General features: G+C 36.1%; 1 long non-coding RNA gene across 1 annotated transcript in view; it reads right to left on the bottom strand.

Moving 5' to 3' along the window:
• Positions 1-449: 449 nt before the first annotated feature.
• The window catches only part of LOC130457092 (uncharacterized), a 28,665-nt gene continuing 1,315 nt past the window's right edge, over positions 450-27,799 (bottom strand). Inside the window, exon 2 of the long non-coding RNA XR_008916093.1 lies at positions 450-9,623. This is a non-coding gene — a long non-coding RNA (uncharacterized LOC130457092). The remainder of the gene's footprint in view (positions 9,624-27,799) is intronic.

Raw genomic sequence — 27,799 nt, forward strand, 5'->3', positions numbered from 1 at the left:
GAGAGAAGGAGAGAGGAGAAAAGGGGAAAGGGTTAACTCAACCTTCTGGCTGAGCCAGAGGGAGTTTAGGCCCAAAGGGCCATGGTAGAGAAGAAAATCAGTCCTTGACTCACGTGACCGATCTGAAGGGAAGCTGTCTGCGGGCCCCCTCCCTGCTCAAGCTCCTAGCACCAACTCCCGCCTAGCTCTGTCCACAGGAAGTGAGCGAATTCCGGAGGCTGTTCCCTACCTCACTTCCTGTGCCTCACAAGTGCCAATGGTGGCTCAAGCTTGGCTTAGGACAGCCCAGGTGGGCAGTTAGTTATTTCTGATTTGTCACTGACTAGCACATGCCCGTGTAGTATGGGTGTGCACAATTTTGGGTGCTAGGCCAAGCAAGATGGAGATTTAAAAATTCACAGGAGGGAAGAATCAGGTGAAAAGAAGAGAGCCAATGAGAATAGGATCACTTTATTTCTTTTTATTTTTATTAAATTTTATCTTTATTTTATTATAATAACAAATTTACACATAAGTTTTTCAAAATTATATGATTCATGTTTTCTCCCTCCCCTCTTCCCTCCCCCTTCCTGGAGTTGACAAGCAATTCTACTGAATTATACATGTATTATCATTCAAAACATATTTCCATATTTCTCATTTGTGTAAGAAAATAATCATTTAAAATCAAAACCCCAAATCATATGTCCAAATAAACAAGTGATAAATGCATTTCAACAGTTCTTTTTCTGGATATAAATAGCATTCTTTTTTTCATAAGTCCCTCAGAACTGTCCTGGATCATTATATTGTTATTAGAAGCAAAACCTATTATATTTGATCATCCCATGATATTTTAGTTACTATGTACAACATTCTCCTGGTTCTGCTATTTCACTCTGTATCAATTCACATTGGGTCTTTCCAGTTCTTTCTGAAATCATACTGCTCATCATTCTTTATAGCACAATAGTATTCTATCATCATCATATACCACAATTTGTTCAGCCATCCCCAATTGAGGAACATCCCTTTAGTTTCTAATTCTTTGCCATCACAAAAAAGAGCAGCTTTAAATAGTTTTGAAAAAACAGGTCCTTTCCCATTTGTTTTTTTTTTTATCTCTGGTATATAGACCTAGTAGTGGTATTGCTGGATCAAAAGGTATGCATTATTTTAATGCCTTCTGAGTATAATTCCAAATTGCCTTCCAGAATGGTTGGATCAATTCACAACTCCACCAGCAATGCATTAGTGTTCCAATTTTGCCGCAGTCCCTCTAACATTTATTATTTTCTTTTATTGTCATATTGACTAATCACTAGGTATAAGATGTTATCAGAGTTGTTTTAATTTGCATTTCTCTAATCAAGAGGGATTTAGAACATTTTTAATAGGATTATTGATAACTTTGATTTCTTTAGCTGAAAATTGCTTATTTGTATCCTTTGACCATTTATCAATTGGGGAATGACTTAGTTTCTTATAAATTTGAGTTGGTTCTTTATATATTTGAGAAATTAGACCTTTATCTGAGAAATTTGTTTTATTTTTTCTGAGTATGTTGCTTCCCTTCTAATTTTCCTTACACTGGTTTTGTTTATATAAAACCTTTTTAATTTAATATAATCAAAAAATTTCATTTTATATCTTACAATGTTCTCTATCTCTCGTTTGATATTAAATTCTTCTTTTTTCCATAGATTGGACAGGTAAACTATTCTACATCCCTCTAATTTACTTATAACATCACTTTTTATGTTTAAATCATGGACCCATTTTGCCTGTATCTTGGTATAGGGTCATGGCGGCAAATCTATGGCATACATGCCAGAAGAGGCACTCAGAGCCCTCTCTGCGGGCATGCCTGTCACCCTAGTACAGAACTCAGGGGAGTTCCTTACTAGAAAGTCAGAGGGATGTAGGCAGTCTCCCCAACTCTACCAGTGCCTGAGGACATTTCTCAACATCATCACTGGCCCTTCTAAAAGTTCACCATCACTGATATAGTGTGTGAGATAATTATCTAAACCTAATTTTTGCCATACTGTTTTCTAATTTTCCCAGCAGTTTCTGTCAAATAGTCAGTTCTTATCCCAAAAGCTGGCATCTTTGGGTTTATCAAACACTAGATTGCTGAGGTCATTTACTCCTTATCTAGGAATAGGGTCACTTAAAAAAAATTAAAATAAATGCTGAGACACAATATTATGTTTACAGCAGAAGAGAGAAAAATCATATCTTTTAAAAAACCAGAAACAGAGGGCAGCTGGGTAGCTCAGTGGATTGAGAGCCAGGCCTAGAGACAGGAGGTCCTAGATTCAAATCTGACCTCAGACACTTCCCAGCTGTATAACCTTGGGCAAGTTACTTGACCCGCATTGCCTAGCCCTTACCACCCTTCTGCTTTGGAACCAATACAGAGTATTGATTCCAAGACGGGAGGTAAGGGTTTAAAAAAATCAGAAACAAATGGAAGAAATTATGTGCATGGATTAAATAATCCAGTAAATGAAAAAAAAGTTACAGATTGGATAAGATACATTTAAAAAACAAAGACATAAAAACAAAACTGAGATTTAATAAACAATAATTAAATAAATAATAACACGGAGAAAAATTTGACCATGTACCAAAGTAATTTTTAAAAAGCAGAAGTAACAACAATTTATGAAAAACCCTTACCCTCCATCTTAGAATCTAACTAATAATACTATGTATTAGTTCTAAGGCAGAAAAGCAGTAAGGGCTAGGCAATGAGGGTTAAGTATGTTTCATCCAGATGTATCATAAACACCAGGCTGGTTCTTGAACTGTGGAGGGGCTGCAGACAGGAAATATGGAATAGGGGAGGGAGAGAAGAAAAACAGAGACAAAGGTAGATTTAGGAAAAAGCCTCTCAGCCTCTTCATTTGGGGTTTCCAATTCCAACTTTTTATTTGCCAGTAAATCCATTATCTCTCACTGCTATCGGGGATAAACATTACAATAGGTCATATTAAAGGTACAAGTCTTGTGTTAACAAAGATTAGCCAAAATTCTCTTTTTTACAGGGTGGATACCCATTTTCTTATGACTATATGAATATGTAAGAGGTGATAGAGACAATTCTTGGAAACTGACTTTATAGGAACCTTGGTAAGCTCCAAGTAAGGTATCTTATCTCTAGCTTCCCTTCTCAGAGGTAAAGGCCATATGATATGTTAATTTTACAAGGCCCTGGCAATGTTGATTAGGAGAGCCAGAATGGGTCCCTTTTGAGAAAGTCAAATTAAGCCAAACTCAAGAATTTAGGATTAACCCCCGAATCATTTCTTTTTATTGAAGGTTTCATTACTTATTAACCCTGTGAGTTTCTGATATGGTCACAACAAGAAAATTGCTTTTACAAAGATATTTTGTTTTACTGACCCTTGGCCATTGCCATGAGGAATAGCGTGATCACATCTTTGATCTCAGGATTTGTCAGTGCTTGTGTTACCTTCAAAGTGACTTGCCCAGGGTCAAACAGTTAGGAAGTGTCTGAGGCCAGGTTTGAACCTAAGAACTCCTGTCTCTAGGCCTGGCTCTCAATCCACTGAGCCACCCAACTGTCTCCAGTAACAACAATTCTAACAAAATAAAAACATTTGAAAAATTTAAAAAAAGGATAAATAAGAAAAATGCATTATGTTGAAAAGAGCCATAGAGAAAACAAACCAATATCTGTAAGAGATATATGTACTCCAAATGCCTTAGCATCCACATTCTTAAAATAAATGTTAACTGAGCTACAAGAAAATAGAGACAATAACATAATAGTGACAGGAGACTTCAGAGGTCTCTCTCAATTTTATTAACAGAAAGATAAACAAAAGAGAAAATATGGAAGCGAATAAATTTCTGGAGAAACTAGAGTTAAACAACATATGGTATCTTCAAATTGGAAGGCAAAAGAATTGGTGCATTTCTCAGAATGACATGGAACTTTTACAAAAAACTGACCATTTGTTATGAAACATATATTGCAAACAAATGTAAAATGACAGAAATAGTAAATATGTCCTTTATAGATCATAACTCAATAAATAAAGGACACATACCCAATTGAGCTTTTACAAAGAAATCCTAAATAAAGAATAGGTCAAAGAACAAATCATAGAAACAATTAATAATTATATGAAAGAAAATAATAATGATGAAACAACATACCAAAAATATCTTGGATGCAGCTAAACCAGTTCTCAGGGAAAAATCATAGCCCTAAAAACGGACATTAGCAGAATAGCAAAAGAGAGGATTAATGAACTGAATAAAATTAGAAACAAATAAATAAACAAACCTAAAATAAGTGCATAAGAGGAGACATCAAGAATTAAGAGAGAAAAAAACTGGTAACTAAAGAATATGTACATGAAAATTACAACCAAATGCTGATTCTTTGGGGGCAATAAAACTAATAATACTGATTAGCTATTCTAGTTAGAAAGACAAGGGCAGAAAATCAAATAAATTAGCAAAAGAGCAAGGTGAAATCACAACAGAACTTGAAGAAATAAAAAGGATAATCAGAATATATTATAAAGTTAAGTGCTTGAAAAATTGAGTATGTAAAATGAAGGAGTATATTTAAAAATATGAAATACTCAAACTATGAGAAAACCAGATAGAGATCTTAAATATTCAGTCTTAGAAAAAGAAATAGAACTAGTTAAAAAGAAACTACTAAAGGAAAAAACTAAAAACAAAATTCCTGGTCCTGATTAATTCACAAAAGAATTCTATCAGACTTTTAAAAAAATTAAACAAATTAAACAAACAAATAATTAAAAGCTGTATTGCACAAGTTAATTTTAAAAATTGAGAAAGTACCCTGTCAGAATCCTTTTATGAGACAAACATAGTTATAAAATCTAAAGCAGGATACAGAAGGAAAACTGTAGGCCAATATCATTAAGGAATATTGACTTTTAACATTTTAAACAAAATCCAGTCAAAAAGCCTACAGAGATTTATTTAAAAAATTATTCATTATGACCAAATTCTATTTATACAAGGGATGCAAGGATAGATCAACATTAGGAATAGTAATAATGTGGTAAATCATATTAAAAACTAAAAGATTGGGGGCAGCTAGGTGGCTCAGTGGATTGAGAACCAGGCCTAGACAAGGGAGGTTCTGGCTTCAAAACTGGACTTAGTCACTTCCAAGCTGTCTGATCTTAGCCCACATTGCCTAACCCTAACCACTCTTCTGCTTTGGAAGCAATACACAGTACTGAATCTAAGATGGAAGATAGGGGTTTTAAAAAATAAGTAAATAAAACCCAAAGATCCAAAACCACATAATCATGTCAGCAGATGCAGAATAAGCCTTTGATAAAGTCCAGGACACTCTTAAGCTAATAATATTGCAAAGAATAGTTATAGAGGGAACTATTTTAATATTATAAAAAGCATCTATCTAAAACCAAAAGCAAGTATCATATGCCATGGAGATATTCTAGAATCTTTCCCAACAAATTCAGGGATAAAGCAAGGATGCCCACTCTTTCCCACTATTATCTAATATAATCTGGAAATGCAAGTAGCAACACTAAAACAGGAGAAAGGAATTAAAGGTATAAAGATAGGTAAAGGGCTAAAACTATCCCTATTTATTGATGATATTATATGTTTGGAAAATATTAGTGTGAAGATTAAGTTGTAATCCTCTGTAACAATGAAAATATTTAGCTCTTCCTTTATTGTGAAGATTAAATTGTAATCTCCTGATTGTACCAATGAAGGTTCTTAGCTCTTCCTTTATTGGAAAAATTGCATTGTAATCCACAATCGAATTTTAGATCTTAATCCCCAAAAAGGTGGTAACTCAATATTTTAAGTAGATCTACCCATTTTAACTATAAAAAGGTGTTAAGTAACTACAAAAGGTGAACTAACCAAAAAAGGTGGTAACACAAAAGGTATAATCTAACCAAAGGTGTGAACTAAAGAGTGGGCAGTCCTGGGGAAAAATGTCTATTGTGATTGTTATATGTGAAATTTAGGGGAGATGACACAAGAGAAAAAGATCTTTAAAAGGAGGACCAGAGGCCAGAAGAAGACATTTGGATGGAGGAGATCTCTGACTCAGAGTTGGACTGGAGGAACTGGACCCCTGGAGGAACCTGTGCAGGAGACCTCAGACTTATTTCCCTTTAGGTGATCACTGTTGGTGAGTGAAAGACTGATTTAGTGACCCCGCCTTTCTGGAGATGTGAAGTCTCTCTCTCTCTCTGTCTCTCTTTCTCTGTCTGTCTGTCTGTCTGTCTCTGTCTCTCTGTCTCTGTCTCTGTCTGTCTCTCTCTCTGTCTCTGTCTCTCTCTCTGTCTCTGTCTGTCTCTCTCTCTGTCTCTCTCTCTGTCTCTGTCTCTCTCTGTCTCTGTCTGACTCTCTCTCTGTCTCTGTCTGTCTCTCTCTCTGTGTCTCTGTCTCTCTCTCTTTCTCTCTTAATATCTTCCTTCTCAGAGTCCAACCACAATTAAATTTTTAATATTTTTGGCCGACCACATCGGTTGTGATGAAATACTCTCAATCTTCTTAACTTTCCTATACTTCTTCTTTATTGTGACTATCCCGAAATCAGCTTTTAATAGCTTATTTTGATCAGCTGTAGAGGTAAGTTCAATTTTTTTCTTCTCTCTCCTTAAATTAGATAGAACACAACTGTTTTAATTTTAGCAGTGCTCTGGCAGGACTCCTTCAGCCCCCACCTGAAACAGCACATGCAAGAAACAGCTAATCCCAACATGCCTGTTGTTTTGACATCTAGAACAGCAGGGTCCCAGGCACAGCAACAGCGGCGCTTACAGCAGGGACTCACTCAAGCCCGGTCCCAGGATCCATAGGGGTTGCAGGCCGCTCCCAGGACGACGCCATGGTGGATTACTTCTTTCAGAGGCAGCATGGTGAGCAGCTTGGGGGAGGAGGAAGTGGTGGAGGCGGCTATAATAACAGCAAACATCGCTGGCCTACTGGGGATAACATTCATGCAGAGCACCAGGTGCTGGTGGAATGAGCGTTGCATGTGTTTTGAAGAAAAAAAACAAAACCAATAATTGCTGAACGCATTGCCAAAAAGCCAGTTAGGGGGCAGTCTCCTTTGGCATGAAAGTATACATACAAATAAATGTTCAATCAACTACACCCAAAGTTCAATTTTTGTGCAGCTGGCTGGTCTGGAGGCTTCTTCATGGTATCTTCTCCAACAGTTCAGTTCTGGATTCAGAGAGGTAGCTTCTTTTTTACCCAAAATTTTTCTCAAAAGGAATTTAAACTTTGCAATTTAAATAATGCTATTTTTTTTACATTCCCCCCATTAAGAGGGTGATTAAAAAAAAAAAAACAGAATTACTTAGGGATGCATGGCTGAGGTATGAGGTATATGAATCAATTGGCAAGAGATATTAAAAAGATATCAGAAAAATCCAAATAAAGAAAGAAAAATTTCTGGATGAAAATATAGACTATCAAAGTCTTATGTGTAAAAAATAAATCTATAACAGGTCCTTCAATCAGGGCCCAATCAAAATGATCTAAGCAATGATGCATTTACCCAGTCAATAGCCAGGACTACAGAAAGGTACCACACTATGAAAGACAGAAAAGGGGACCAGATTATAGGAGCCAAGGTTTTGGGGATACTCGTCTGTGAGTATGTTCAGAGTGAGTGTGGACACAAGGAAAGCCTATGTCTAACAATGTTAAACACAGTAACCTCGAGTCTTCACACTAGGTTCAAGACCTTTGTATTGGCCTAGAAGTGCATCAATCCATCCTGGATTTGCTTTTCTTTGGCCCTGTGCAATGGCTCTTGTGTGTATATCTTGTCCTGGAATCAGACAGGATCATTAAGCAAAGTCCCATAAAGTTTTAAATAATTAGTGGCATCATTTTTATAGTCACAAGCTTTTTAGGGCATGCATTAGCAAATGTATCTTAAACTTGTATTCTAAGAAAATATAAAATACAAGGCTTTCTCACCAAAACTGAGATCCATTTCCTCTTCATGTCTAGCCATGCTCCACTGTAGGTATGAGGCAAATGAATTGAGCAAGGTATATTTTTCATTTTTAAAGAATAGTAGTACAAATATGTAGTATCAATATCCCCAAAATTCTCAATAGCCCAATTAATTACAATAGCAAAGAAACACACTATCATATTTCACATAAGTTGCTGTATGGCATTTTAAAAACTTATGAATTGATGGACATTTGTCACAAGTTTTACAAACATAGCAAATCTTTCAACCTGGTAATAAACATATTTTAAACAAAGTAAAACTCATCTTGGGTTAAGAACATAATCAAGAAATCTATATATCATTCTGGTGGAAGTAAAATAGTGAGCTGAAGAGTATAAATAAAGGGGTGCTCCTTTTTTGGAGGCTTTTTAGGGATACAAATACCCTGATATTAACTTCCCAACTTCCATTCACATGTGGGAAGGTTGGGGTTTATAAAATATATTTAACTTCAGCTATAGACCTTACCTCGTGGTAGGGGAAGGCAAAATAACCAGAGATTGTTAAAAAAATTACAAAAATCATATTTTAAAAACCCTTAAAATCATTTGAGATATTTAGCACATTAAATTTTCCAAAGGTTGTTATACAATTATAACCAGTCCTGAAGTCCATTTATCCTCTATGTGACAATTTACAAACTCAAAATAGAAAGGCTGTTTTTTTTAAAATATGGGCTTAATTACAATAATATTTGTTCAGCACAGTTATAGGGGAAAAACAACAGAATTTTTAAAACTCAGTACATTAAATGAACAGTGTAACAGAATAATATTGAATCCAGTAATATATGAACTTAAAATCACAAAGTTATATCTTAAACAAAACAATAAGGAAAAATACAATAGAATGCAGAGATTTTTTATAAACCATTGGAGTCTGAAATGCCTTAAAATCATAACCTCCAGTCTTTAAAGTTCCTTAGGTGTGTGTGTGTGTGTGTGTGTGTGTTTTTAATTAATTATCCATTTAAATGTCTTTTGTCCAAAGGCAGAGTAGTAAGGGCTAGGCAATGGGGGTTATTGGATCTGCTCAGGGACCCACAGCTGGGAAGTATCTGAGGCCAGATTTTAACCCAGGACCGCATGTCTGTAGGCCTGGCTCTCAGTTCCCTGAGCCACCCATTTGCAAATTCAAAGTTGAATCTTTGGGCTGAATCTTTCTTCTGGCACACAGGTGAAATCAATGAAATTACCAGAACAGTCTAAAGGTATCCTTTTAAATAGCCCATTGCTTTTTAAGTTTCTGCTTGAAAAATATGTTTCTTCTCCTCTAGTCTCTTCCCCTCCTCCGATCCACTCCGCCCACGTGGAGCCTAATCCCCTGTTACCAGCTGGTTGATCTGCTCCGAGGATCTGGGTTTGTTGGGCAGGCATGTCACCAGGTGATTGCAATCTTGGTTGAATCAGGGGGGCTAGATGAGCGAGAGAGAGGTCAGGAGCAGCAGCAGAGAAACAGGCAGGCAGAACGAAGCAGCCAGGAGCCAGGTGGGCAGCAAACGCAACAGGTCTGGATCGGGACTGCAGGCAGGAAAGGAGAAGTGGCCGGCCGGCCGAGTCGGGTGGGGGAGCTATCTAATGGCTGGAACGAGCAGCAGCTTTGCGAGGGTAAAAAAAAACAAAACACCTTGATCAGAGAAACGTGGCTTAAAAAAATGTCTAGGCACTAGCTATTAAAGCTGAACTAAAGATCAGAAATCAGAAGATTGATTGAGAGTTTTTTGTCCCTTCATGGTCACCAACTGTAAAGATTAAAATTTAGTGGAGACTGAGGCAGATAGAAATTAGTTTCTCTCTGCAAGGAGTATTATATTTTTAGAGGTTTATTGAAGATTAAGGTTTAAAGAAAATACAGAATAAGAAACATGTGCCTAGGCCAGAGAGGCCTAGATAAGACCTCACCTACATTATGGAAAGAGCCACGTCTGCTCCAAAACGGAAGTCCAAAAGAAGACACAAAAGCCTTTGCAATCAGCTTAAACTCCTTCTAGATCTCGGCCCACATGAGAATACAAAGCATTCTGGGGAAGTGGAGCAAGGGCTTCTGGGGATTGAAGTCCAGAGTTCAAGTCTATTTTTACACCATACTGCTTCTACCTCTCATCCTTCTGGCACTATGGGCCAACAACCCCTCCCTCTCAGCTTGCCACTACTTCCCTTTCTCATACCTACTCCATTGAAAATGGAGCAAGAAACCTAGAGACAGAAACACAAGAAAATTCAGATAGAAGTTTATTCCCTTTAAGGGAAATTCCAACTTTCAATAAAAATGGGAACTTGGTATTTATAAAACAACATATACCTTTCAGTCCTGAGAATTTAAATAAATACAAGGAAGACCTTCCCTCATTTGAGGAAGAGCCAATATTAATTATAAAAAGATTGGAAAACATATTCAAAACTTTTGACCCCACTTAGATAGATGTTGAAAATTTATTAGAAAAATTTCTGACAAACAGAGAGAAAAATAAAGTCATCTCTTTGGCTAATCAGAAGCAAGGCAAGAGAGGAAATTATTGGCCAACCGAAAATCCACATTGGAACCCCAATGTTGAACCAGATTAATTGAGATAACAGCATCAGCAAGGTTGCAAGTTATAAAATAAATCTTCAAAAACCAACCACATTTCTTAATAATAATAGCAAAATCCAAGAAAAAATAGCACAAAGGCTAATCATATTCCAAATAACTACAAAATGCATGAAATAACCTACTGAGTGCACAAAGACTTCCATAGTTTCAATTATAATTTGCTCTTTAAAGCAATAAAGAACTTAAATAGCTGGAGGAGTATCCAGTGCTCATGGTTGAGCCATGCCAATATAATAAACATGCTAATATGACCAAAGTGCATTTACTTCTAATGCTATGCCAATCAGATTACCAAGAGGGTGCCCCATAGAACTTGGTAAAATAACAAAATTTATTTGGAAAAACAAGAGATGTAAACCATTAAGGGAAATGATGAAAAGAAGAGTTAGGGATAAAGGAAGAATAGTACTTCTAGACCTCAAACTACATTATAAAGCAGTAGTCATCAAAACCATTTATAATTGTTTAAATATAGAGAAGGCAATCAATAGAACAGACTTGGTGAAGAGAAAACAGCAACAATGGAATTCAAAGAAAAAAATTAGTTAGGATAAAAGCTCTGTAATTTGATAAAAACTGCCAGCAAAACTAGAAAACAGTCTGGCAGAAATTAGGCTTAGAATAATACCTAATATTGTATTTCACAATTCATTCAAAATAGTTACATGACATTAATATTAAAGAGCATACTCTTACAGTTACAAATGGATATGTATTCTTAACTAAACAAGGAATGGAGGCAATTACAGAATATAAAAGTTAACTCTAATGACATGAAACTGAAGAGCTTTTGCACAGACAAAATTAATGCATCTCAGATAAGAAGGCAAGTCGGTGATTAGGAAAAACAATTTTATAAGACTTTTTTGATAAGGGTTTGGTCTCCAAGATATATAAACATATATCTATATGTAGGTGACTGGGCTTATACCCCAAGGAAGACATAGGAAAAGAATCCAGCCCTTATATACAACAAAATATTTATAGCAGCACTTTTTGTGATAGACAAGAACTGGAAACAAAATGGAAGCTCATTAATTGGGGTTAAATACATTGTGGTACATAAATGGAATGAAATGTTACTGTGCTCTTAGAAATAATGAATATGATGAATACAAAGCAACATGAAATATTTATATAAACCTATGAAGAGAGAAGTAAGCTGAGCCTAGATAACAATATCTACAATGACTACAATGTAATTAGAAAGAACAACAGTACAAATAAGTTAAAAGTGAATGTGGCAACATTATAAAGATTAAGTATGATGCAAATGAAGAGATATGAGAAGACATCCCCAACCCAGGCTTTTTTAGAGCCACGGGTGTTGCATATTATGCATGCTTTTGGACTTTTTCAATGTATAAATCTATTTTCCTCTTCTGTGTTCAAAATAATATTATTTATTATATAGGATGGCTCTCTGGAAGGGAATGGGAAGGGACACAGAGAAAGTTTAATAATATAATAATCAACAAAACTTATTTTAAAAAATAATTCCTCCATTTAACTATGATTCAAAATAGAATATGGTAAATACAGAAGAGGAGCACAAACAAAATGCTATGAATATTCAAAAGAGGGAGAGATCACTTGTGGAGTGATTAGGAAAGTACCATGGGAAGAGGTAGTATATGAATTGAACCTAGAAGATGGGTAAGATTTCAATAGGAAAAGGTGAAGGAGTGGAGAAACACTAAGCAAAGGCATAAAAGAAGCAAAGCAAGAGAGAGAAGCCCACTTCAGTTAGACTGGAGTCTACAGTATAGTAAGGCTATAAAGCTACACTGAATCCAGATTGTGTAGGGCCTTGAAGAGTTGGCTGCGGAGTCCAGAATCAAGATAATAGGAATGATTTTTAACAGTTGAGTGATATCACTGAGAAAATTAATCTGGCAGTATTATATAGTAAGTATTTGATGGAAAAATGTGAAAATGGTTAACAGTTATTTGATTATTACAGTATTCCTAGTGAGTAATAATGAAGGCCTAAATTGAGGTGGTGCTGCTGGGTGATTGATTAGACGTGAGTTCAAAGGAGAGATAAGTCAGATTATACTAATCATGAATAACTGGGAATGATAGTAACAATAGTAACAGGAATGAGGAAATAAAGAATAAGTTTTAGAAGAAAGATGACAAGTTTGTAATACATGTATACTGATTGATTATTCTTATCCACTCACTATAATCAATCAGTTTGCATTTATTAAGTGGCTACCAAGGTTGAACCTAAAAAAGAGAAAAGTCTGCTAAGGATATAACCTTGGGGAAGAAGAAAGAAGTGCTACAAGTTGGAAGAGGAAGAACTGGGAAAAAGTAGTTTCTGAAAAATCAAGGTAAAAGAAAGTGTCTGGACTGATAGGGTAGTCCTCAGAATCACTTACTGCAGAGAAGTTAAATAAATTGAAGACAGAAAAGATAATTGGACTTGGCAATTTAGAGTGTCAATGAATACTTTCAAGAAAATAGATAAGTAGGGATGGAAGTCAGACTGACAGACATTAAAGAAAAGAATGAGTGGTAAGAAACTAGGAGCAGCAAATATAGTCAGTTCTTCCAATAAATTTGTTAAAAGTTTTGGAAAGGGAGAAAATTAGCTTAATTAAGACTGTTGGTGAACTGATGGCACATGTTCTGGACGGGGCTGCTCCCTTCTCCCTCTCCATCATATCCCGCCCCTCTGCCCAGCAGCCCAATGGGAGCTCTTCCTCCCTCTCCTGTCTGGAGTAACATGGGGGGCTCACATGAAGCATGAGGGTTGCAGTTTGGGCACTTGGTCTCTAAAAGGTTCACCATCACTGACTTAAGAGGATCATCAGGTCAAAGGAAATTGGTTTTTGTAGTTATTTTATTTTTCATATAGAGAGATATTAGCATGTTTCTGGATGACTAAGAAGGAACAATGAAATGATTAAAGATTCTTTAGAAAAAGAAGATGACTGGCAACAAGGTCCTGGGTCAGGGAGAAGTAGATAATGATTAGGGGTAAAAGTCTTCTAATTTCAATTAGTGAATGGATTTTATTCCTTATCTGTTCAATGCTGAGGATGAGCTAATGAAATCACAGTGCAAGTACCTGCATTTGTTTGAACAAGATATAGTAACATACAATCAAATTAATCTACTCTTATTGACTATCTGTTTTAGGGGGGTATTAACATTTTTTTGTGTCACATACCTAACTCTAAACAACAGGAGCTCCTCAATTTTTTTAGCTTTATCACTAGCTCTCTCCTTCCTTTGCTAGAAGAATAGTATCCCTGTTCCTCATCAAGTCTAATCTGTATTCTTGATTTCATTCTCTCCTGATTCCTGTAGTAAAATTACTTTAACTATATTTCCTCTCTATCTTCCATCTTCATTCCTTTCCTCCCTATTGGTTCCTTCTTGTCTAACTGTACATTTCTTCCATCTACTATGTTTGTCAAAATCTCACACTAAAGTGGAGTTTTTTATGCAGACACTAAACCTGTTCCTCTTTCCAACTTTATTCATCTTGTTAGTAACAACACTAAATTCATTTAGTTATTCATTGTTAGCAAAACTATGATTTCTTGCAACAACTTTTTGAGATTAAAGTGACATTTAGGGTGAATCCCATTAAATAAACATATACAATTTTTAGAAAGGAAAGAGGAGAAAGAAGAAGGAAAGAGGCGAGAGAGACATTTAGTGGGCATTACCAAGTATATATATAGACTCTGTATCCATAGCACTTAGGACTGGCATATAGGAGGCACTAAGTAAAGCTAGATGATTAAGTGAATACACAAATTTATCAGAAATGACTCCTACACAGGAAGAGTAAAATCCTTAACACTCTCAGGAATATAAGAATTAAAATATTTCTGAAGGGAACATATCAATTTGATACTTTTCTTGAGTTTTGACACAAGACCATAAAGATTGTTGTTCCTCCACCTACCAGAAAAGCAATCTTTTATCTACTGCTGTCACAGCAAAAGCCACAATGCTTTCTATCCTCCAGAAGAGAGGTGGGACAAAGAGAAAAGAACTAAAAAGCTTCCACTTTCCTGAATACTAGGTAGAGAAGATATGACTCCAGAAAGCCTGGATTTTATTGTAGTCAGGTCACATGCTTCTTCTTGCTACCATCTATCAACTATGCCCTTTTATGGCTTGGATTCTGAATTCTAAGTTCTGCTAGCCTGGAAGGGCAGTGGAAATGTTCCTTTGGACCTTTTTACTGAGGAACAAGTAAATTTTTAATAAAAGTACTACCTCATTCATTACAAAAAGTCACTCCTTTAAATCCTCCAAAATGACTGTCTTTTCCTGACTAGATCTGAGTATGGAGGTGAAATATTTATAACAACCTTTCCCCACACTATTCCAAACATGCAGAAGGTAACTTGTTAATTTATAATATCAATTATGATATTAAGGAAGTAGGCTCCTAACACTATGCTGGAAACCCTGACATTCATTATCACCGACTCCTCCTCCCTCACTTTTCAGATTTAATCAGTTGCCAAGCCCTACTGACTTTACCTTCATAATCTCTCCTGTAATTTATCCCTCTTCTTTATTCTCACTATTACCATAGTAAGCCCTCATGCCAGAGATGCTAGTCCTCCTTGAACACCCTTACATACTTTTCAGGGCTATTTATCCACATTTGGTGTCCACCTGGCATTCAACTCTCACCTGTGGCTCCAAAAAGTTGTTCCAAGGCTATTAAGTCTGCTAAAGCAGATGCTATGCTTAGAGCTTGGTCCGATATTGAAAATGCCAAGATCATCCTCTGCATGCCAGGTCATCGCCAGTCTTCCTGGCTTTTGTATTGTCACTGGACTTTGTTGACTCCAGAAGAGAGAATCTGACTGAAGACTTTGTGCAACTCTGTCTCACTTAAATCCAATTCAGGCATAAGTCATGCAAGTCACAGGGTGATGTCATTGGTCCTTTTAAAAAAAGAAGGGCGAATAACAACTAACAGTAGAAAACTTCTTCTGCCATCTACTTAAGTCTATTTCTGCCTCTCCCTTCTAAACTCCCTTTTATATTGCTGCTGGACCAAACTTTGTACATATATCTGGTCATATCCCTCTTCCGCTCAAAAATCTTAATTAGTTCCCTATTGCCTAAAAATAGTTTATGTTATTTTTTAAAATTAATTTATTTAGTCAATTTAGAACATTATTCCTTGGTTACAATAATCACATTATTTTGCTCCCTCCCCTTCACCCACCCTTCCTGCAGCCGACGCACAATTTCATTGGGTATTACTTGTGTCCTTGATCAGAACCTATTTCCATGTTGCGGGTGTTTGCGTTAGGATATTCATTTAGAGTCTACATCCCCAACCATATCTCCTTGACCCATGTATTCAAGCAGTTGTTTTTCTTCTGTGTTTAGACTCCCACAGTTTTTTCTCTGAATGTGGATAGTGGTTTTTCTCATAGATTTCTCCAAGTTGTTCAGGATCACTGCATTGCCACTAATGGAGAAGTCCCTTACATTAGATTGTACCACAGTGTATCAGTCTCTGTGTACAATGTTCTCCTGGTTCTGCTCCTCTCACTCTGCATCACTTCCTGGAGGTTGTTCCAGTTCACATGGAATTCCTCCACTTTATTATTCCTTTGAGCACAGTATTCCAACACCAACATATACCACAATTTGTTCAGCCATTCTTCAATTGAGGGGCATCCCCTCATTTTCCAATTTTTTGCTACCACAAAGAGTGCAGCTATGAATATTCTTGAACAAGTCTTTTTCCTTATTAGCTCTTTGGGGTACAAACCCAGCAGTGCTATGGCTGGATCAAAGGGCAGACAGTCTTTTAGCGCCCTTTGGGAATAGTTCCAAATTGCCCTCCAGAATGGTTGGATCAATTCACAACTCCACCAGCAACGCATTAATGTCCCAACTTTGCCACATCCCCTCCAGCATTCATTACTTTCCTTTGCTGTCATGTTGGCCAATCTGCTAGGTGTGAGGTGATACCTCAGAGTTGTTTGTTTTGCATTTCTCTGATTATAAGAGATTTAGAACACTTTTTCAAGTGCTTATTAATGGTTTTGATTTAATTGAAAATTGCCTATTCATGTCCCTTGCCCATTGATCAATTGGAGAATGGCTTGATTTTTTTGTACAATTCATTTAGTTCTTTATAAATTTGGGTAATTAGACCTTTGTCAGAGGTTTTTGTTATGAAGATTTTATCCCAACTTGTTACTTCCCTTCTAATTCTGGATGCATTAGTTTTGTTTGTACAAAACCTTTTTAATTTGATGTAATCAAAATTGATTTTACATTTTGTGATTTTTTCTAGCTCTTACTTGGTTTTAAAGTCTTTCCTTTCCCAAAGATCTGACATGTATACTATTCTGTGTTCACCTAATTTACTTATAGTTTCCTTCTTTACGTTCAGTTCATTCACCCATTCTGAGTTTATCTTGGTGTAGGGTATGAGATGTTGATCCAAACCTAATCTCTCCCACACTGTCTTCCAATTTTCCCAGCATTTTTTAATAGCGGATTTTGGTCCCAAAAGCTGGGATCTTTGGGCTTATCATAGACTGTTTTGCTGAGGTCATTTACCCCAAGTCTATTCCACTGATCCTCCTTTCTGTCTCTTAGCCAATACCAAATTGTTTTGATGACCACTGCTTTATAGTATAGTTTGAGATCTGGGACTGCAAGGCCTCCTTTCTTTGCATTTTTTTTTTCATGATTTCCCTGGATATCCTTGATCTTTTGTTCCTCCAAATGAACTTTGTTATGTTTTTTTTTTCTAATTCAGTAAAAAAAGTTTTTTGGTAGTTCAATGGGTATGGCACTAAATAGGTAAATTAATTTGGGTAGGATTGTCATTTTTATTATGTTAGCTCTTCCTACTCATGACCAATCAATGTTTTTCCAATTGTTTAGATCTAGTTTTAATTGTGTAGAGGGTGTTTTGTAGTTGTGTTCATATAGTTCCTGTGTTTGTCTTGGGAGATAGATTCCTAAGTATTGTATATTGTCTAGGATAATTTTAAATGGAATTTCTCTTTCTAATTCTTGCTGCTGAGATGTGTTGGAGATATATAGGAATGCTGATGACTTATGTGGGTTTATTTTTTATCCTGCAACTTTGCTGAAGTTGTTAATTATTTCGACTAGCTTTTTGGTTGATTCTCTTGGACTCTCTAAATAGACCATCATATCATCTGCAAAGAGTGATAGCTTGGTCTCCTCATTGCCTATTTTAATACCTTCATTTTTTTTCTTCTCTAATCCCTACAGCTAGTGTTTCTAGTACAATGTCAAAGAATAGAGGTGATAATGGGCATCCTTGTTTCACTCCTGATCTTATTGGGAATGCATCTAGTTTATCCCCATTGCAGATGATGTTTACTGATGGTTTTAGATATATACTGTTTATTATTTTTAGGAAAGGCCCTTCTATTCCAATTTCTAGTGTTTTCAGTGTCTTATTCATATTTATATTTTCTTTGGCCATAATTCCTTTCTCCTACCCCCAGCATTTGAATTGGGTTGGTGTGGGGCTATTCAGGGAATAAATGACATATAGCTGAAGTAAATCACCCTTAGGGGCTCACAGTACTCAGTTTTCATCCCTACCATGGAGCCTTTCTAGAAACAAAAAAGCATTTATTAAGTACATGATATATGCTAGGCACTGAGGAATCAGATATAAAAGTTACAGAGACCCTGGCCTCAAGATGATTATAGTCTAATGGCAGAGATAATGTGTACACACACACACACACACACACACACACACACATATATGAAAATGATGACCAGGGAAGGACGTTTTGGTTTGTAAAGTTGCAGGGAATGTAAGTGAAGTCATAGAGCTAATCAAATGCTTTTTCTAATAGGAATTATAGTATTTATTTGACTTCTGATTTGGGGCAAGAAGTTAAAAATAGGTTACATGTGTAGAGGTAGGAAAGATGGCCAGATGTTCTAGTACTTCTGGGTTTCTGGGAAAATATATGAATGGAATGGGAAGCCTGGTTTGGGATTAATTAGATTTTGTGAGTAGATTAGGTAAATTTTGCTCTAACTAACTAATCAATCAGGACAGTTCAACGGAAAGGAAATGTAAAGAATAAAAATTTGAGGGAATGGAAACAAGGATCAAGATGGACAGTTCATCTCAGGGAAACAGAGCAAGAGGCTGAGTGCCCCAAAACAGCCCCCCAAACAGAGAAGACTAGTAAGAAGTGTCCACCAAGTAAAGTTCACAACTTGATCCAGGAGTCTCCCAAAGAAATTACTTCTCCAGAAACTAAAAGGAAGCTATATACAAATTGGTCACATTGGACAAGAGAGTGGAAAGTAAAGGTGAATTAGTTAAAAGAATAAGAATTCCAAGGGTAGAAGAGGGATGAGTGAACAGAATGAAGGGAGCCTAGAAAGGATTACTTAATGTTTTGACCCTGTGCCAAGAAAACTGAGTAACATGAGCCCCGAAGGGTGATTTACTTCACTTGTATTTCATTTGTTCCCTGAATTGCCTCACATCAGCCCAGTTCAAATTGTGTACTGACTGTGAAGAAAAAAGAAAGAACTTCAGGAGAAGCAGGGGAAGGCTAACTGGGTTCAAAATTTCCCCCCTTCCTTTCCTTCATCCCTTAATCAAGGACTAACATAAGACAAATAGCAATAGTAAACCTGGCCAGGGAGCTGTCCCTAGAGGATATATTCCTTTTTGTCACAAGTTCCAATTTTTATTTCTTAGGGGAATAATGCATCTTTTATCTATATTCAGGACCATGTGAGCAGAGGAAATAGAATTAGAACAAAGATGGAAATATAAATGTCTTATAAGCTGTGTTAGATAGTTAATAACTTCTAGAAGTCAGTAGTTTTAAATATTTTAGAAAAATATGCCTCCTCCCTTACAGAGGAGAGATTGAGGACTTCTAGGACAGAATGTGGGACTATCAAATTATTTTACTAAATTGTTTTTTCTTCTCACAAGTGGTAGTTCAATATGGAGAAGGTAAAACGTGACCGAGATAAAAACAAACAATAAAATGTATGTATATGTCTATATATACACATGTGTATATAATTTTATATACATACTTTATATACATACATGATACTTTATGGTATTTTTCAGGAAAGGAAATCTTTAATTTTATGGTGGGTTATATGAGTATCCATAGACTTTTTGATTATGCTTTTTTTTTAGTTTTTAAACATTGTTTTATTTGGTCATTTGGTCATTTTCATACATTATTCATTGGAAACAGAGATCATTTCCTTTTCTTCCCCCCCTCCCCCCCCCCCGCCACCCCTCCCCTAGCCAACACGCGATTCCACTGGGTATCACATGTGTCCTTGTTCCAAATCCATTTCCTTGTTGTTGGTTTTTGCATTAGGGTGCTCATTTAGCGTCTCTCCTCAATCATATCCCCTCAATCACTGTAGTCAAGCAGTTACTTTTCCTCGGTGTTTTTACTCCCACAGTTTGTCCTCTGCTTGTGGATAGTGTTTTTCTCCTAGATCCCTGCAGATTGTTCAGGGACATTGCATTGCCATTAATGGAGAAGTCCATTACGTTCGATTGTACCAGTGTATCAGTCTCTGTGTACAATGTTCTCCTGGTTCAGCTCCTCTCACTCTGCATCACTTCCTGGAGGTCGTTCCAGTTCACATGGAATTTCTCCACTTTATTATTCCTTTGAGCACAGTATTCCAACACCAACATATACCACATTTTGTTCAGCCATTCTCCAATTGAGGGGCATCCCCTCATTTTCCAATTTTTGGCCACCACAAAGAGTGCAGCTATGAATATTCTTGTACAAGTCTTTTTCCTTATTCTCTCTTTGGGGTACAAACCCAGCAGTGCTATGGCTGGATCAAAGGGCAGACAGTCTTTTAGCACCCTTTGGGCATAGTTCCAAATTGTCCTCCAGAATGATTGGATCAATTTACAACTCCACCAGCAATGGATTAGTGTCCCAACTTTGCCACAACCCCTCCAGCATTCATTACTTTCCTTTGCTGTCATGTTGGCCAATCTGCTAGGTGTGAGGTGATACCTCAGAATTGTTTTGATTTGCATCTCTCTGATTATAAGAGATTTAGAACACTTTTTCATGTGCTTATTAATAGTTTTGATTTCTTTGGCTGAAAACTGCCTATTCATTTTCCTTGCCATTTATCAACTGGAGAATGGCTTGATTTTTTGTACAACTGGTTTAGCTCTTTATAAATTTGAGTAATTAGACCTTTGTCAGAGGTTTTTGTTATTAAGATTTTATCCCAATTTGTTACTTCCCTTCTAATTTTAGTTACATTGGTTTTGTTTGTACAAAAACTTGTTAATTTGATGTAGTCAAAATTATTTATTTCACATTTTGTGACTCTAAGTCTTGCTTAGTTTTAAAATCTTTCCCTTCCCAAAGGTCTGACATGTATACTATTCTGTGTTCACCTAATTTACTTATAGTTTCCTTCTTTACGTTCAGTTCATTCACCCATTCTGAGTTTATCTTGGTGTAGGGTGTGAGGTGTTGATCCAAACCTAATCTCTCCCACACTGTCTTCCAATTTTCCCAGCAGTTTTTATCAAATAGGGGATTTTTGTCCCAAAAGCTGGGGTCTTTGGGTTTGTCATAGACTGTCTTGCTGAGGTCTTTTACCCCAAGTCTATTCCACTGATCCTCCTTTCTGTCTCTTAGGCAGTACCAAATTGTTTTGATGACCTCTGCTTTGTAATATAGTGTGAGATCTGGGACTGCAAGGACACCTTCCTTTGTATTTTTTTCATTATTTCCCTGGATATCCTTGATCCTTTGTTCTTCCAAATGAACTTTGTTATGGTTTTCTCTAATTCAGTAGAAAAGTTTTTTGGAAGTTCAATGGGTATGGCAGTAAATAGCTAGATAAGTCTTGGTAGGATGGTCATGTTTATTATGTTAGCTCCTCCCACCCATGAGCAATCAATGTTTTTCCAATTGTTTAGATCTAGTTTTAATTGTGTGGAGAGTATTTTGTTGTTGTGTTCATATGGTTCCCCTGTTTGTCTCAGCAGATAGATTCCTAAGTACACTGTCTTGGGTGACTTTAAATGGAATTTCTCTTTCTAATTCTTGCTGCTGAGATGTGTTGGAGATATATAGAAATTCTGATGACTTGTATGGTTTTATTTTGTATCCTGCAACTTTGATAAAGTTGTTGATTATTTCAACTAGCTTTTTGGTTGATTCTCTAGGATTCTTTAAGTAAATCATCATATCATCTGCAAAGAGTGACATCTTGGTCTCCTCATTGCCAATTTTAATACCTTCAATTTCTTTTTCTGCTCTAATTGCTACTGCTAGTGTTTCTAGTACAATATTAAATAATAAAGGTGATAATGGGCATCCCTGTTTTACTCTTGATCTTATTGGGAAGGCTTCAAGTTTATCTCCACTGCAGATGATGTTTGCTGATGGTTTAAGATATATACTGTTTATTATTTTTAGGAAAGGCCCTTCTATTCCTATACTTTCTAGTGTTTTCAATAATAATGGATGTTGTATTTTATCAAAGGCTTTTTCTGCATCTATTGAGATAATCATGTGATTTTTGTCAGTTTGCTTGTTAATATGGTCAATTATGTGGATGGTTTTCCTAATATTGAACCATCCTTGTATTCCTGGTATGAATCCTACCTGATCATAGTGGATAACCCTTGTGATGACTTGCTGGAGTCTTTTTGCTAGTATCCTATTTAAGATTTTTGCATCTATATTCATTAGGGAGATTGGCCTATAGTTTTCTTTCTCTGTTTTTAACCTGCCTGGCTTTGGGATCAGTACCATGTTTGTGTCATAAAAAGAATTTGGTAGAACCCCTTCTTGGCTTATTCTGTCAAATAGTTTGTATAATATTGGGATTAGTTGTTCTTTGAATGTTTGATAGAATTCATTTGTGAATCCATCTGGACCTGGGGATTTTTTCTTAGGGAGTTCTTTGATGGCTTGTTCAATTTCTTTTTCTGATATGGGGTTGTTTAGGTAATTTATTTCTTCTTTTTTTAGTCTAGGCAATTTATATTTTTGTAAGTATTCATCCATATCACCTAGATTGCCATATTTGTTGCTATATAATTGGGCATAGTAGTTTTTAATGATTGCTTTAATTTCTTCTTCATTAGAGGTCAGGTCTCCCTTTACATTCAATTTGGTTTTTTTCTTTCCTTTTTTTAATTAGACTGACTAGTACTTTGTCTATTTTATTTGTTTTTTCAAAGTACCAACTTTTAGTCTTATTTATTAAATCAATAGTTCTTTGACTTTCAATTTTATTGATTTCTCCTTTGATTTTGGATTATACTTTTTAAAATAAAATTTTATTGACAATTTTTTTGCATTGCCAGAATTTCTTCCATTATTCCTTCCTTTCTTCCTCCTCTTCCTTCTTAGATCATAATATAACAAAAATAGTTTTTGTAACTAAAAGAGAGGAAAAGAACAACTAATACACTGAAAATGTCTAGAAACACATACAGTATTCTATGTCCTTTGTGAAAGGGAATTTTTTTACCTTAACTTAATCAAGGACTTATGAGTGCTCTACGCTTTTAACTTAATCAGTCAGCAACTCAAAGATCATTTTGAATAAGTTCATTCCCTCAGAGGACCAGAGGTGGATCCCACAGACACTGTTCCCTGGGCAGTGCCAAGCAAATTAAGAAACTGATTGATTCCTGAGATGCGATGGGGAGAGCTGATGGGTGGAGAAAACTGCATATAAGTAGGAGCCTCTGGGACCCTCAGAGTCTTTTGGCAGCTTTGGCTCTTTTTGTGGCTCAGAATCTTTTGGCAACTTGGTCTTTCTCACCTTAGCTTGATTAGGCATTCAATTCTGCCTTAGATTTAGCATTGGTGGCTTGAGGAGTTCTGCTTAGGTGACTTGGTTGGGTTGAGGAGAACCTGGCCAGAGACAGTGACTCTTTGGCTCTTCTCCTGTCTTTGGTGGGACACTCTCTTCGGTGTGGAGGCACTCAGATCTGGACTTAGGGTATTTGGCTAGGCAATGTTTTTTACCTCCTTCCTACATTTCTCCCTTAACTATCTCTACCTTGCTGTAATAAAGCTACTAAAGTACCAAAAGCCTCATGACTTAAGAGTTAATTTTTATAAAAGGTGTCCACAATTTATAAAATTTTTACATTTGCCCAACTCATTTTAACTATTATACTATGGACTCCAAATTTCTTTAGACAAATAGCGATTAGGTGTTTTCTTATCTTTCTTCTTTAAAGCTATGCTTGTTCTTTGTAATTTTGTAATGTTAACATTTGTTTTGTGATTTTTGTTCTTTCCATTTGAATTGTTGTAGTTATATATATATATATATATATATATATATATATTTACCTTATTTCACTCTATATCAGTAAATGTAGATCTATCCATACTTCTCTGAATTCATCAGATTCATAATTTCTTTTTAATTTTTAAAAACATTTTAAGCCTTATTTTTCACCTTAGACTCAATACTATGTATTGGTTTCAAGGTAGAAGAGTGGTAAGGGCTAGGCAGGCTTGCCCAGGGTCACATAGCTAGGAAGTGTCCAAGGCCATATTTGAACCAAGGACCTCTTATCTCTAGGCCTGGCTCTTAATCCACTGAGCCACCTAGCTGCACCCTTTCATCACATCTTACCAGCATAGTAATAATCCATTACATTCATGTACCAAAGTTTGTCTAGAGATTCCCAAAATGATAGACATCTTTTTGGTTTCTAATTACTTGATACTAAAAAAATGTTGCTTAAAGCATTTTGTTATATTGAGGATTCTCTTTTTCAGTGACTATATGACCAAAGTAGTACCTTTCTAACACAAAAAGGCATTCAGGAAGGCTTCTATTTTATGGGATTTATAGAAGAATATGGGTAAGATTTAAATAGGATGAGAACGTGAATGGGTTGCAATCTGTGGATAGTTTGTTCTGTTGTACCTACATTGATGAAATCACTTATCTATTCACTTATGTATGATGTATAAAATCCTTAATTAGAAAATTTGGCTCCTGAGACTAATGAAATGCCAGGAACTGCTTTTTAAAAGTGGAAATAATAAGGTGAGTCTGGAAAGCAGGATAGCATTTTTTCTTTAGGATAGTCTCAAGTGTGTATGCTGGTAGAGTGATATAAATTCACTTTTGTAAAATTGGAGGTCATTTCTGGTGACCTCAAAATTCCTATAGTGTTGTTTCCTGAAGCTCTCAGACAGAATAGCAGTTCTTTAATGCACTGTGATCACCCATTTAACTCTTTAAAATCTTTATGAGTTTGCACATAAGAACATATTATGATGACTCTAGGAATGGTTGAATTCATTCTGATAACTAGGATTCCATAGCACTACTATAGCCATATGTCTCTATAGTGCCCTACTCTGGAACTATAATGCTCTAGAGAAATGATTAAAGAATAAAAATAGGAAGACTTGCTGAATATTAGGCCTGTAAACAACTTTAGGATCATAAAGTTCAATATTTTAATTTTAGATGTAGATCCCTCTCGGGTCTTTCTTCTTGCCCAGGGTCACAAAGCTAGGAAGTATCTGAGGTTATATTTGAACTGAGGACCTCCTGTCTCTAGGCCTGGCTCTCAATCTACTGAGATACCCAGCTGCTAGACCGGCAAGTTAGGTTCTGTAAAGATTAAATTTAACTCTCCCCTTATTATAACAATAAAATTAATTAACTCTCTCCCCATTGTGAAGATTAAATTGTAACCCCTACCTATTTTTAGATTTTAATCGCCAAAAATGTAAATATCTTACTTATAGTAGTGGGAAGATCTGCCCATTTGTAGATCTAATCATCAAAAGTGTAAACATCCTACTTAATCATTAAGTGGGAGGTCTGTGAAGCACATGTGTGATAGTGGGTGATGAATCAGAATCGAGACTGACTGCCTTCTGGGCAGTCTTAGAGCAGAGCGTCAACTGTGATTGGTAGACATAAAATTAGGGAAGAAACAGGAAGTGGCACAAGAGAAAATGTCTTTAAAAGGGAGTGACAACTTCCTGAAGATATTCTTCATGCTTTTGAGTTGAGGCTGGTAAAGAGGGGCAGAATGATCTGCTGACTAGACCTGAGGCCCTAATCCTTAGACTGTCATGTGGTGAGTGAAAAGCTGACTCTTAACTGCTGGATTTTTCTGTAGAGACTTCCCCAGGTCCTAGGCTACAAGGGCCAAGGCCTGTCCAATTGAGGACTAAACTCCCCTGCCTGGGTTGAGCCAGGGGGTCAGGGATAAATTACTTAGTGTTTAGGCTAGATATCTTACCTTATCTTCTCTCTGATTTCTTACTTCACTCTTTCTACATTTTGTAAATAAATTGTAAAAAATCTTTTTTGCAATTAATTGAATTCCTGGCAACCACACTCTTAAATAATCCAGTCCAACCTTTTATAACTAACCCCTTTTAACCCTTACAGTTCCCAGGGGAGAGAATGCTACTTCTAGGAATAATTTTCAGGAGTTGAGGGTTTCTAGTAATGTTGCACATGAGTCCCTATTCAGGGTGCCCCCATTATCAGTCAAACAGATAATATTTAATATCAACTAGCTTTAGGAGGTAATTTAAGAAAGAACAGTAGCTATAAGACAATCTGACAATACCTCAAATTAAAAGGCACACCTTTCCCTTACACACACACACACACACACACACACACACACACACACACACACACAGAGTCCTTAGAAGTAATGGGCTCAAAATTAAAATACAGCACTAGTGAAGCACTCATATATGTAAAAAACATGGGACCAGCACTTATGTAGCAACTACCATGTACTAGATACTTTACAAATATATCATTTAAGCTTTAAAACAATCCTGGGAGGTAAATGTCATCATTACTACCATTTTACATTTGAAGAAAATAAGGCAAGTTGAGATTAAAGAGATTTGTTCAAGATCATATAGCTAGTTAGTGTCTGAAGCTGGATTTGAACTCGGGTATCCTGTCTTCTGGTAGATTTAGTGTTTTATCCACTTCACCACCCAGCTGCCTCAATTGGGACATTATTTTGATAGTTCAAATGAGGAATGGTTTATACTAGGGAGGTAGAAATATAAAAAGACAAATGAGAAAATTTATGTATATAAAATCAATTATAATTGGCAACTAATTTAATATGGGGGTTGAGAAGGAAAAAGAGAGGAATTGTACTTGGCTCCTTCATGGTTATGAACCCAAGTAAGAGGGTGATAGCAACTCCAAAATAAGTTTTTAAAATGTGGAGAAAGAACAGGTTTAAGAAAAATTAAAATGATTAATTCCAATTTAGACATGTTGAGTTTGAAATGCCAATCAGGCATCAAGATTGCACTGTGCTTGATGCTAATAAGGAGAAAGTTCAAATAAAACTTCATCACTACCCTCTGAGAACTTATAATGTGAAGTCAATGACCAAAATAACTACTCATTACATGCTGATTCAATTTCTATTGCTTAACATATTCATGACCTGAAGATTATCTTTTTAAGTCTTCCAGAGATCCATGATTTCATCTGTATGGGCATTCTATCCACTGAAGGAGTGATCAACCCCTTCATTTTTAGGAAAGTTTCCTGGATTTTTGTGTTCTATATCTTGCTCCCCAAATCACCACTTGGGTGACCAATCTTACTAACTTTAACAAGACTTGGACCAAAGATCTGCTGCCGAACCTGAAGCCCTTCCAGTCTGATAAGATTTTTTTTTTAACTTATGTACCATTGGCATAGTCTTTTGAGAACCTACCAAGCCACAAAAGGCATTTGAGGGGGTCTTTAATAGTCTGTTCAATTTATCTTTGATTTTTCCAAATGAATCTTGTTTAAGTCAAAGGGCTATCCCCTTAAGATTTATTTGCTGTTAACTGTGGGTAGCTTTAATGTGCAGGTACAATCAATCCATCCATCAAAACTGCATGCTTCTATATAATTTCACAGAACCACAGAACTTAGACTAGAAGAGACTATCTTAGAAATCTAGTCTAGCCCCTTTCATTTAAAGAATAAAAAATTGAAACCCATAGAAATGGAGTGAGTTTTTCAAAGTTTGCAAGTGGGAAAGCTGGGATTCCAAATCCAGTCCCCTACCTCCTTTTTTTCTATATGAAAAACTTTTTCTCTCACATAAGGACTGATTTTTTCCCCCCTGCTACACTGTAGGCTTTAAAT

This window comes from Monodelphis domestica, chromosome 2 (genome assembly GCF_027887165.1).
Source record: "Monodelphis domestica isolate mMonDom1 chromosome 2, mMonDom1.pri, whole genome shotgun sequence".
NCBI lineage: Eukaryota > Metazoa > Chordata > Mammalia > Didelphimorphia > Didelphidae > Monodelphis > Monodelphis domestica.